The sequence below is a fragment of the Pseudophryne corroboree genome, chromosome 4 (assembly GCF_028390025.1).
Source record: "Pseudophryne corroboree isolate aPseCor3 chromosome 4, aPseCor3.hap2, whole genome shotgun sequence".
NCBI classification, from domain to species: domain Eukaryota; kingdom Metazoa; phylum Chordata; class Amphibia; order Anura; family Myobatrachidae; genus Pseudophryne; species Pseudophryne corroboree.
Genome location: NC_086447.1, coordinates 599,926,471 through 599,940,669, shown reverse-complemented (window position 1 = coordinate 599,940,669; position 14,199 = coordinate 599,926,471). Strand labels below are relative to the sequence as shown.

The window sequence follows — 14,199 nt, the reverse complement described above, 5'->3', positions numbered from 1 at the left end:
GCCGACACTCAAACTAGCCATGCATCAAATAAACTGGGAAAACCGGAAAACCTGTGCAGTTATCATGATATCTACAGCCGCTGAAAAACAGATACAAATCATACCGGGGTGGACACATTAGGAGGAGAAGGGGAGGGGGAGAAGAAAAGAGGGACAGAAACATAGAAAACACACAAAATATAACCTTAACATTGTGAAAGAAAGTCCTGCTAAGGACAATCATAACTTCAGAAAACGAGAACAACCGGTTCAAGCAAGCACAGAGGCCGTCATAGACCACCAATGAGCCAGCCAGAATTATGAAAACCTGAGGAAAAAATGAGGGAGGGGGCGCCCTTACCCACCCTCGGCAACATAATATATGAAAATATACATAGGAAAAATAACAAGAAAATATCAGAGCACACAGAGCATGTTACAGAAAAAGAAAAACGCAGCCTGTCACATAAGTAGGGGGAGATATCTCCGCTAAGCATATATAACCATTCTAGAAAGATTACACAGCCACAAAAAGACAACAGATGAATAAGAAAAATCTAAAACAGAAAACAAGGCAAAAAGGTTCAGCCCGCTGTATAAGACCAAAGTCTCTTTTGGAGGAAAAAACACCTGCAGCAGATTCTACAGCAATAATTAAATTGGCAGACATAACCGGAAACAGAGAAGTCCAGGAGCAATACTCAGCCATCTCGATCCAGGGTGTCATCCGCCTGAGAGGAGTCGTCATCTGCCTTGGATGCCTCAGAAACATAAGCCTCTGCATCTGCAAGATTTGTAAAGTCCCGGAAAGAATTTCCATCAAACAGGCGTAGTCTTGCAGGGAAGAGCAGAGCAAATTTTTTTATTCGCCTTTACCAAACGGGAGCAAAGGGGGGTAAATTCCCGACGTGCCCGGGATACCTCCGCGGAGTAGTCCTGGAAAATGGCCAAACGAGCTCCCTCCCATTGTAAATTCCTATGCCTCCTGGATGCCGTCCATATTGCCTCCTTATGGAGAAAGTTCAGACATTAAAATATAACCACACGTGGTCTGCTATTAGGTGAAGAACGTGGGGGACCCAGTCTGTGGGCTCTCTCGATAACTAAGCCAGTGCATTCATCTTGGATATGCAACAATTCAAGGAGGGACGTTCGTAAAAAAAATGAGTCAAATCAGGACCTTTCAGTGACTCAGGGAGTCCCAGCACCCGAAGATTCGATCTCCTCGATCTATTTTCAAGATAGTCAACCTTGTTCAGCAGCTGGAAGTGAGATTTCTGGAGCTCATCATTTCTGTGCTTAAGATCCCCAACATCCTGAAAAGTCTCTCCCAGCCTTTGTTCATTTGTAAGAACAGTCTTAGATAACTGCTTGATTTGGGATTGTAGGTCTTTTACTGCCTGCTGCATTTTAGCAGTGTCAAAGTCAGAAAAATGTCTCTATGCACGTTGCCATATTTGCACCGCACACTGGTCCGCGCTGCGCATGCGTACGCTCTCCCGTGAAGGCGCATACCCGCGATAGCGTGCACTCGCAGGCGCGGTATGCGTATTTACGGTAGAGTTTATGTAGTCGTAGCGTGCGACTCATTCGTTACAAATGTTCACAATTAATGTAGTTTGTAGATCATGGTCCCCTTGATAGATTCTGAAAGTTTGGTTAAAATAGAAGGTCCCTGTTTAAAGGAATCCCTCTTTGTATTGTACGAAGGGTCTGACAGGAATCATACAGCCGTGTTTGGTACCCATCGGAAGAGTATTTAATTAGTAATATTCCGGTGTTGGTTTGGAGCGTATTAATCGCTCGTGCGAATAGTTATGGACATAAGAAGTTTATGTCCATTTCTATTATTTACACATACTCAGGTATGCGGCGGGAAACCCAGTTTCCCACCCACCTGAGCTGTTGGAAATCGTCACAGCCCACCTGTATGAATCACCCTATGACCTTTTGTTATGATGCAGGGCCGAATTCCTTCGGCCAATGGACAATGGGATTGTAGGACCAGGAGATTGCATTGTGTGTGAGGCATAAATAGGCAGGCCGACCACATCCAGCTCTCACTCTCTCATCAACGGTTATCTGCTGATAGCCGGGAGCTGGATATCGAGGCGCAGGCGATCATACCCTTTGTGCGTAAGTTTCTCTCCGTAATCATTGTCTTTCTGTGAGCCAATTTCTCTCATCTCTCTCTCTCTCTCTCTCTGTTCTGTTCTCTCATATCTCCCCTAGACTAGGCTAGTATTGTATTGTATTAGATAGTATTGTATTGTATTGCATTTAGGTCAGTGTAGTATTGTCTTTTTGTATTTATTGTTTAGTTCTGTGGTTAGGAAGTCTCTGTTATATTGTAGTGTATCATTTGTACTGTTATCCCCTTTTACAAATATATTAGATATAATACAGTTAATAGGCTTTGGAACCTAAACCAGTATCTGTGTATTTTCTATAGTGTTAAGTGTTCACTTGAGCGTCGGTGACGCTCAAGCAGCTTTGTAGTTAGTCAGGTTACACAAGGTTGCACTTACACCCTGTATTCACATTAAGTTATTCTGTGTATTTCATTGGTATAAGGTTTAAACATTAAGGTATAGCGTTGTGAGCGTCTGCGCCGCTGGTGACCTCCTCGTGGTCTCGAGCGTATGCTACGCCATAGCGAATCATTACTCTAGTCATAACCAATAACGTGTCCTGTGATCACTGGGCCGTGAGCGAACGTGACGCTTGAGCGTCTCGCCTACGGCGGAGCGATCGTTACGCAAATAGCGTACCCTTACGGTACTTCTTAAGCAAACAGCGTACAGTGTTCTTAGACTTCATAAAGGGTTGTTTATACGACAAAAGTATTTAGAATTGTCAATTGGGGACTCGTCCTATCCTTCTCATATCTGCACTAGGTAGATCAGCAGACATTATCCCCCAGCAAAGGGTGGGAGGTTGTCTCCCAGTGCTGACGGGATAAGCGTCTGCTTCGCTTAGATAAAGAGTGCTGAAGGAATCCGGGAACCGGAAGTAAGAACAAAACGCTTGTGTCTTTTAAAAACTGTTTTATTTCTCTTCTGTCTTGCGTATACACGCACGCATACATTTATCTGCATTTCTTTTTCAATTTCGTATATCACTATTCCTGTTTGCCAATTTTTATAGTTGATAGAAAGTGCTAAAAAGAGATTTGCTGTTATTTCATAATAGAGGTAATAGTTAAAGTATAGAACAACACACGATTTGTCTGAGATACAAGGCAGTCAGTGTGGATTGCGGTAGATGATCAGGGATCATTTACATTGATAAAAGTATATATTGTGTTACGGTGGATCTTTGCATTGCGTACACGTGTCGCTAACAAAGACTAGCGTACGCAATCCAAAAGGCAGACGCACGCAGCGTACATTACGCAACGTAGCGTCTGGTTACGCTCACGTAGCTCAAGTCACGAAAAAGGTGAATTAGCGCAAAGGCGATAAGTAACGCACAGCGGTAGATAACGCGAAGCGGTAAATAACGCAAATCTATTTTTGGGAAAAAAAAAAAAAAAAAATCTGAAATTTAGTTTAACAGATCCTGCTCCTAATTGGTAACACTGTTGGACTGAAGACAATTTCTGCGCAGAAATAGATATAGAAACAAAGTGTACATGTGTTGAGTGAGTGTGGTTTTGTATACATAAGTTTATACAACTTTAAGGTGGAACCAAAAGGAAAGCCGGGTACTCGTCAAGGGACATACGTGTAAGTGACATATACGGTGGCTAGGGAGGCATCCCTGGTTAAATAATATTTGAGCATTAGAGTATAGCGGACCATAAGGTAACAAGACCAGGAGGTCATAAGGTAACAAGACCAGGAGGTCGTAAGGTAAAAGGTCCGCTATAAAAGTCCAGTGGCACAACGCCTGGGGTGTTGGTGCAGAACCCATATAGGCCATACAAGCTCTTGCTGAAGGAATCGCGGCCGGAAACATCGATTCCATTGATCTTTCAGTACATAACAAGTAGTGCTTGTGTACTGAACGATTGGACCGCACGTAATTGTGTGCAGTAGTTAGTAATCTGACCTAATACCATTAGAGTAAAGTGGTCACAAACGCTATTTGTACATTCTGACGTGATTTGTGTAATTTTTTATTTTTGGAAGGGAAGTTCGCTGGTCACTCAGGAACTATCTAACAACCCCACCTTTACTGGAAAGAGTAAGTGTCCTGCGGGTAACCCTCATATGTTCCAGTAAACTGAAGGTTCCATAGGGGCCCTGTATCGAGTACGCCAGCACCACGTCGGTGTGATCAGGTCGTATTGGTCGAGGTGGGCGAGTGAGTGGGGTACTCGGTAAACCGCCACCGCCGGCCTACTGTGGAGTAATTTGGTTGTCTGTAAAGGCTTGCTGAAAACCTTGATACAGAGATCCAAGGAGGACTAAGCAACACCTGCAGACTATGGGGGCCAGTTGCTCAGGTAGGGGGCGATCAACCCTGGTTCAGGTTGATTCTGTGAACCGACCAGTTGGGTCGGCACGATATGTAATGTGTGAAAAATATGGAAGTCACACCGAATCTTTATGTGATGAATGGGAGAGAATGACTGTACAAGACAGGGACAAATTCCCAAGAATAGGTAGCTTTAGTCCAGAAGTGTTACAAAATTTAAGGAGGAGGATATGTCTCGTAAAATCAGCAAAGAGACGAATTCAACATCATGATTATTTACAGTTATGGCACCAGGAAGGTGAGATACAGAGAGGTTTGGCTCTGGCGGCAGGATCTGGGGCAGTCAGGAAGCTGATAGCCACAGCTCCTCCTCCACCATACATTGCAGGAGAGAAGTTGATTACGGAGAGAAACGCACTGGGTTATAAAACAAAAACTCTTAGTAACCTTGTAAATGTTAATGATGTTAACCAAATAACTCATGCAAGTATTAACCCGTGCAAGATGTACCCTGTTTTGAACCTTCCTCAGGAGTGTGATCAAGAAGACGATTCAGCAACAATTTCAGCTCTCTCTCTTGCAGCCACCATAGCAGAGACCACAGTAGGCACAGCGACACCCACGAGATTAGTGAAAGCCCCTAGCGGAGGGATAGGTGAGGTCGTGTCAACGGGTAAGTACGGCACCATGCACTACACTGAAACAATTGTACCACAACAAGCAGTAGAATCTACACAGGAAGAGGCTGTTAGAATTGCTCCTGTAAGGGTAATAGCAGTTCCCAATGGAAAAACAGATGTGTCTGGAGCCACTCCCATAAGGAACATTGCCATGTACACTCCATTTTCCAGAATGGAATTAAGAACAATAGTGTCCGAATTTCCTGACCCCAGAAAGGACTTAGTTGCTAGCCAAAAATACATCAGGGATCTAGGTAACACTGTAGAACCCAACAACAAGGATTGGCAGATACTGCTAAGAGCTTGTTTACCTTCCAATGTTGACGCAACTCAATTTTTAGCTGACTGTGCATTGGATAAAGATGTACCGCTTACAGACGTGTACAACAAGGATAATGTAAAAAGGATAAATTTACAGCTAAAGGAGTATTTCCCAGCCGTTGTTAAATGGAATAAAATATTTTCCATTAAGCAAAAGGAGTCCGAAACGGCAACAGAATATTTTCACCGGGCACTATTAGAAATGGCAAAGTACACTGGTATAGAAGACATTAAGACCAACCCAAACCATCGAGAAGTAGCAGTATCTGTACTGATGGATGGTTTGAAAGAAACATTAAAAGCTAGGGTACAGACCACGCAGCCATGTTGGCGAGGTCTGTCAGTGTCCACATTGAGAGAGGCTGCTATTGATCACGACAGAAATATCACTAGGCACAGGGAATCGCAAAGTGATAAGTTGATGTCCGTAAGTATACAGGCGCTGACCACAAGGCAGCCTGCGTATGTACCACCGAATCCTGTGGGTAAGGCAAGTGTAATAACATGTTTTTCTTGTAACAGACCGGGACACTATGCACGAGAATGTAGAACAAAGAATGTACAAAGATCTTTTCAACCCCCTAGACAACAACACAACACACGACAATGGGAGCAGGGTCCACAGAGGCGGAGTTTTGAGCCACATACAGGGGAAACAAAAAGATACCCCCCGAACAGAGGTTGGCATGCCTCTGGTAGTTCCCAGCTAACCCCCTCACAAGTAGTTGCTGCCAACGGGATTCAGGGAGGTCAGCATACCCAATAGGGGTGTGGCCATACCTGTAATCTGCACCCAGTTAAGTTGATTGCTAGTCTTGGAAGCGAACCAGAGATTGCAATCAATGTAGCTGGTAAAACTTTAAACTTTCTTGTAGACACAGGGGCGGCCAAGTCAGTGATAAATTCGACAGTGGGCATGAGAACCACTGGTAGGACAATTCCAGCCATGGGAGTAACAGGAGTAGTCCAGCACTACCCTGTTAGCAAACCAGCCGAGATTACAATAGGGCCTTTGCATACCAAGCATTCCTTTTTGCTGGCTGCATCGGCACCAACTAATCTCCTGGGAAGAGACTTACTATGTAAAATGGGTTGCGTCATTTATTGTACTCCTGAAGGTGTATTCTTGGACATCCCTGAGAATCACGCTCAGGAAGTACGAGACATGTTAGACTCCCCATCAAAATTAATGTCACATTCCATTATGACAAATAGGAATCCATCCCAAGTAGAAGAGATGACATCTCAGATACCAGAGTCACTTTGGACAAAAGATGGACAGGACACTGGATTAATGGCAAACGTAGCTCCAGTAGTTGTACAAGTAAAAGATGGTAGGATAGCTCCAAAAATCCCACAGTATCCTCTGAAGCCAGAGGTGGAGTTAGGAGTTTTCCCAGTAATAGAGCGCTTGCTACAACAGGGCATTCTAGTAAGAACGTCCAGCACAGCAAATAGTCCCATCTTCCCTGTTAAAAAGAGTGGGGGGAGGGGTTACAGGCTAGTGCAAGATCTAAGGGGGATTAACAAAATAGTTGAGAGTCAGTTCCCCGTAGTGCCTAATCCAGCTGTCATCCTAATGCAAATTCCTCCCACTGCCAAATTTTTCACTGTTATTGACCTCTGCTCCGCATTCTTTTCGGTACCTCTGCACCCTGACAGCCAATATTTGTTTGCATTCACATACAGAGGAGTCCAATACACGTGGACTCGGTTACCCCAAGGTTTCATAGATAGTCCAAGTATATTTTCTCAGGCTTTGCATGATTGTTTACAGTCTTTCCAACCGGAGAGTGGATCAGTGTTGATACAGTACGTGGATGATCTACTACTGTGTTCTGATTCATTGGAAGCATCCCTGAAGGATACGAAACAGCTCCTGTTTCATCTTTCAGACACAGGTCACAAGGTTTCCAAAGACAAGTTGCAATTATGCCAAGCTAAGGTAAAATATTTGGGACACTGTCTAACACAAGGACTGAGACACCTGACCGCTGATAGAATCCAAGCCATTAGAGACATGACACTGCCACAAACCCAACAACAGATCAGGACGTTTCTAGGAATGTGTGGGTATTGCCGTAATTGGATCCCAGGGTTTTCCATATTGGCGCTACCTTTGCAGGAAATGGTCTCCTCAAACAAACCTGATCGGATTTCGCATACAGACGAATCCGAAACAGCATTTGAGAGACTCAAGCAATGCCTAACGCAGGCACCAGCACTAGGTATGCCAGACTATGGGAAACCCTTTGAACTATACGGAACAGAAAGTGCTGGGTGCGCAGCAGGTGTACTAACACAAAAACACGGTGATGCCAGCAGGCCAGTTGCATATTACAGCGCTCAGCTAGACACGGTAGCGCGATCCCTCCCCACATGCTTGCGTAGCGTTGCGGCGATAGCATTGCTAGTGACAAAAAGCGAAGATGTCGTGCTAGGCCACAACCTCACAATCCATACACCGCATGCGGTATCTGCCTTATTGAATTCTGCCCAAACCAGACACGTCTCATCAGCAAGGTTTACGAGATGGGAATTGGCATTAATGGCCCCAGTAAACATCACCATAAGGAGATGCAGTGCATTAAACCCTGCAACATTTCTCCCAGGTGTGCCTGGTCAGACACAAAGGGTGGAAGGTGAGAGTGATGGGGAAGGAGGATTTGATGCAAAGGAAGATACACATGATTGTATGGAATATTTGACCCAAAATTTTACCGCAAGGCCTGACATCAGTGACAATCCACTGGAAGATGCAGAACTCACGTTCTACACGGACGGTAGTTGTCATAGACAGTCAGACTCGGGAGACTTGTGTACTGGATACGCAGTCGTAGATGACCAAGACACCATAGAAGCGGAACCGCTAGGCCCACCTCACTCAGCCCAGGTTGCTGAACTGGTCGCCCTAACCAGAGCATGTGAATTGGCTAAGGGTAAGTCTGCCAATATCTACACCGATTCCAGATACGCGTTCGGGGTAGTCCATGATTTCGGAGCCCTATGGCGGCTCAGAAATTTCATGACGGCAGCTGGCACACCGATAGCGCATGCAGCTCATATAAAAAGGCTTCTAATAGCGATACAGGAACCCGACAGAGTGGCTGTTATCAAATGTAAAGCACATACATATAGCCAAGACCCAGTATCCCTTGGTAACAGCCGAGCAGACGAAGCCGCAAAGCTTGCAGCTGCTACCCCCATACAGACAGACACCACACAACTGATGGTATTTAATACCATCAACACACAGAAGTTGTGTGAGATGCAGAATTTGTGTTCCACACAGGAAAGAGCAGTCTGGAAGGCAAAGGGATATGGCCAGGAGTCCTCAGGGCTCTGGACGGATGGACATGGTAAACCGGTGGCCCCCAGGGCATACCTTCCATGTCTGGCTGAAGCAGCTCACGGGCTGACTCATCTAGGCAAGGAGGGGATGTGCAAATTGGTAAGAGCATACTGGTGCGCCCCAGGATTCTCCTCTCATGCGAGTAAAAGAGCAATGTCATGCCTTACCTGTCTGAGAAAGAATATTGGAAAAGCAATACCTACAGAACCATCCCATATCCCACCTGCCGGCGGCCCTTTCCAGGTAATACAAATTGACTTCATTCAATTACCCCCATGTCGAAATTTGAAATATGTACTTGTTTGTATAGATGTTTTCTCGAATTGGGTCGAAGCTTTTCCAGCAGCTACAAATACCGCTATGTTTACAGCTAAGAAAATTGTGCAGGAATTTGTATGTAGATATGGTATCCCTAGAATCATTGAAAGTGATAGGGGTACCCATTTTACAGGTGATGTCTTTCAAGGAATGTGTAAGTTGATGGGAATTGATAGTAAGCTGCACACTCCGTACCGTCCACAGGCGAGTGCGAAGGTCGAAAGAGTGAACAGCACTATTAAAAATAAATTGAGTAAAGTAATGACAGAGACAGGATTGACGTGGCCAGAAGCTTTACCCATTGTTTTGTATAGCATCAGAACCACTCCCAGGTCCCCCCTTAATCTGTCTCCTTTTGAAATCTTGTTTGGTCGACAACCGCATGTCATGATTAACCCTCAGGATGATTTGAAATGTAACAATGAAGTAACTGTAAAATACTTAATTAACATGAGTAAACAGTTGAGGAGTCAAAATGATAATCTGAAGTTGGTGATTCCTGATCTACCAGGTAGTAATTGTCATGACATTGAACCTGGGGATTATGTAATGATACGAAATTTTCTACGCTCAGGTTGTCTTATTGATAGATGGGAAGGACCATACCAGGTCTTATTGACTAGCACCACAGCATTGAAGGTTGCTGAGAGAGAGACTTGGGTCCATTCATCCCACTGCAAAAAGGTTGCTGATCCAGAGAAGTCCCGTGATAAGGAACAGACGGTAGAGGTTGTATCACTAGAGTGTCTGTTCCAGGAGGACTGAGGCGGCACCTGAGCCTTGAAGACCGAAAGCAGTTGTCGACTCCCTTCTCCCTTTTATTGTTTTTCTCCACTTCCCAGCCCCTCTCCCTTAAAAATTTCTTTTTCCCCCTTCTCATTCTTCTCTATTTCCTCCTCAAAGATGGACTTGCCCCAAGAGACTGTGATCCGGATTTTGATGTTAACCATGATGTTGACCAGAGCAGTCTGTTCCGGCGAGAGTACCATAGAGGTCGAGAGAGGTTCTGGAATGGGTTCCGATTATGATGATGGAGGCGTAGTTTTCCAAGATCAACCAAACCAACAAGCAAAGGCGAGTATCAGAAAACGATCCGATAGAAGAAATTGTGATGGATTGTTAGCTGAAGAAAATTGTATCTGTAGGCTCTGTGATAATCTGGTTGAAGATGGATGCATAAAGAAATGCCAATCTAGTTTTAATATCCATATAGACCGGCATCCATTGAGTGACTATCACTCCTTAGTGGGTAACGTGTTAAACCAAACAGATTGTTGGGTATGCTCTCAAGTACCTCAGGGTCACAGCAAATCAGGGCTAGTACCATTTCCTTTAACGTTAGGGGAGGTACTTGAGCTAAGTGGTGGGAGACCGGTGGATCGGAGGTTTAACATCTCCAGCCCTCCTAGTTTGAAGCTCCACCAATACCATGTGGATAGGTCCCTCTTATGTTTCAACATCTCCAATCCCAGAAAACCGGGAAATTGGGAAGTGTCATGGAGCAACCTTACCATGACCTTTTCACACAGAGCAGATAGAATGCCTACAGATACAGAGCTCGTACGCCATATAGCCAGTAGAGGAAAATCTTTTCGGTATCGATATACCTTAGGAAATAGGATTACTAGAGTTGGAGAGGTATCACCAGGATACTGTGCACATATCGTACAAACTGATACGTGCATTAAGCAGATGGAAGAATTAGGGTCAGGAGATTTCACCTGGAAGGTTTGTAACATGGTCATGTCCTTCTCCGTCCCTTATGTTCTCCCCGATGACGCATATTTCATATGCGGGAGAAAGGCGTACAAGTGGCTTGCCCCAAACTCTGAAGGATTGTGTTATATTGGAAAAGTATTGCCTGAAGTGATGACTGTTACACATGACAAAATGAAGGACATACACCGTGGTGCCCAAGCTCCTTATACTCACACTCATTACGAGCACCGAGTTAAAAGACAACTGTCAGAAAGGTTAGAGCATCCGGCCTCTGATCTTATCCATGAATCCACCGGGATTCAGGTTCTGGTAGCGTTAGATTTCACTCGTACCGCTCGAGGTGTGATGAATTATAGATACATTTCCGCACTCGCCAATTTGTTAGATAATATCACTGAAATGTATGATGACACGTTTAGATACACTGGAAGAGAACTTCAAGCTTACAAAACAGAACTAGTTCAGCATAGGATGGTTCTTAATTATCTTACAGCAGTAACAGGCGGATATTGTGTTACATTGGCAACACAGTACGGCATAAAGTGTTGCACGTATATCACAAATAGCACCGAGGATCCGGTAGAGGTCATAGACCAAAAGATGGACGATATTCTCCAATTGAAGTGGGAATTTCGTCAAAAACACAATCTCACCCTTGCTGCTGTAGGTAAGGAGCTGACTGGTTGGGTGTCATGGTTGAACCCGCGAAATTGGTTCTCCGGTTTAGGAGACTGGGCTCAAGGAGTCATAATGGATGTTGGAAAGTTTCTACTATGTATCTTGGGTGTCGTTATATCGATTGGATTGATATTTAGATGCGGGCAGGCTTTAATGAGGTGCAAACAAAGTACAAAAGTGATGAGCTTGAGGAGTGAGGAAACTGTAATTAACCTGGATTTGATTTATGACCCAATGATAGAAACCAGAATGTGATGAAAATGCGATTATACGGTCCGTTTCTTTCACCTGTTTTTCTGCTTTTCCCCAAGATACAAAGACCCCCTTGGACGAGGAAGTTGACGAGACGCTATACAGACAACAGACAAACACCAAAGAAGAAGATTTGACAACTTTAAATATGGACACTTGATGAACTTTGCCATGGATCCCCAGTTTCCCTAGTATTTTTAAACTCACGCTAGCCCAACATTTTTGTAAATCTGATGGCACTGACAAAGCTTGTTGCTCATGCCTAAGGAGCAAAACAGCGCAAAGAAGACGACTCTCAACAGATACCGAACACAACTTCAACAACAGATGTACATTTCCCTGACATAGAATATCATTGCATTTTTCGTAAGTGTTCTTTATCTTCATCTCTACAACCCTCAGGTAACGACACACATAGACGATAGGGAATACAGGCACAGATATCAGCAACCACATACCTCCCCCATTCATGTATCATCAACTAAAATGTGCATCCCCATTTTGTTACAACCACAGCCGAAATGAGCTCGGTAGAGTTTGACAGCCCATCCACAGACCTGTACCACAGGATAAGAAGGAATTCAAATGTATACTTCGCAATACCTCGAAGCTTGATTTACCACACGTACGGCACGATGATACATGACCCTCCAAACATGGACTCATACACACATGCTTCTGCTTTCTCACTAGGTCATACCCTCTTCACACCTACTCCACTCTTCTCCCCTACCCAACCATGGAAATCAATTAACCCCTGACTTACATTTTTCTCCTTAAATATTTTAGAAGGTGGCAGTTATTATTGACTGCCAAAGGGTGGACTGTCAAAGTCAGAAAAATGTCTCTATGCACGTTGCCATATTTGCACCGCACACTGGTCCGCGCTGCGCATGCGTACGCTCTCCCGTGAAGGCGCATACCCGCGATAGCGTGCACTCGCAGGCGCGGTATGCGTATTTACGGTAGAGTTTATGTAGTCGTAGCGTGCGACTCATTCGTTACAAATGTTCACAATTAATGTAGTTTGTAGATCATGGTCCCCTTGATAGATTCTGAAAGTTTGGTTAAAATAGAAGGTCCCTGTTTAAAGGAATCCCTCTTTGTATTGTACGAAGGGTCTGACAGGAATCATACAGCCGTGTTTGGTACCCATCGGAAGAGTATTTAATTAGTAATATTCCGGTGTTGGTTTGGAGCGTATTAATCGCTCGTGCGAATAGTTATGGACATAAGAAGTTTATGTCCATTTCTATTATTTACACATACTCAGGTATGCGGCGGGAAACCCAGTTTCCCACCCACCTGAGCTGTTGGAAATCGTCACAGCCCACCTGTATGAATCACCCTATGACCTTTTGTTATGATGCAGGGCCGAATTCCTTCGGCCAATGGACAATGGGATTGTAGGACCAGGAGATTGCATTGTGTGTGGGGCATAAATAGGCAGGCCGACCACATCCAGCTCTCACTCTCTCATCAACGGTTATCTGCTGATAGCCGGGAGCTGGATATCGAGGCGCAGGCGATCATACCCTTTGTGCGTAAGTTTCTCTCCGTAATCATTGTCTTTCTGTGAGCCAATTTCTCTCATCTCTCTCTCTCTCTCTCTCTCTCTCTCTCTCTCTCTCTGTTCTGTTCTCTCATATCTCCCCTAGACTAGGCTAGTATTGTATTGTATTAGATAGTATTGTATTGTATTGCATTTAGGTCAGTGTAGTATTGTCTTTTTGTATTTATTGTTTAGTTCTGTGGTTAGGAAGTCTCTGTTATATTGTAGTGTATCATTTGTACTGTTATCCCCTTTTACAAATATATTAGATATAATACAGTTAATAGGCTTTGGAACCTAAACCAGTATCTGTGTATTTTCTATAGTGTTAAGTGTTCACTTGAGCGTCGGTGACGCTCAAGCAGCTTTGTAGTTAGTCAGGTTACACAAGGTTGCACTTACACCCTGTATTCACATTAAGTTATTCTGTGTATTTCATTGGTATAAGGTTTAAACATTAAGGTATAGCGTTGTGAGCGTCTGCGCCGCTGGTGACCTCCTCGTGGTCTCGAGCGTATGCTACGCCATAGCGAATCATTACTCTAGTCATAACCAATAACGTGTCCTGTGATCACTGGGCCGTGAGCGAACGTGACGCTTGAGCGTCTCGCCTACGGCGGAGCGATCGTTACGCAAATAGCGTACCCTTACGGTACTTCTTAAGCAAACAGCGTACAGTGTTCTTAGACTTCATAAAGGGTTGTTTATACGACAAAAGTATTTAGAATTGTCAGCAGCATGTACATCCATAATAGGCTCCATGGCATCCCTAACAGCTCTCACTACATCAGCATAAGTCACTGGAGAGGCAGGGGAACAGTCAGGCTCACCTGAGGGAGAAATGTGTTTTGCAGAAGCCTGTTTAATGCTGCCAGCAGCCTGCAGACTTGTTTGTGAGCTAGGTGCGGCGGCCATCTTGGATTCCC

General features: G+C 44.4%; 1 protein-coding gene across 2 annotated transcripts in view; it reads left to right on the top strand.

Annotated features, from left to right (window-relative positions):
* TBCE (tubulin folding cofactor E) overlaps positions 1–14,199 on the top strand; it is a 517,370-nt gene that overhangs the window by 485,333 nt on the left and 17,838 nt on the right. The window lies entirely within an intron of this gene.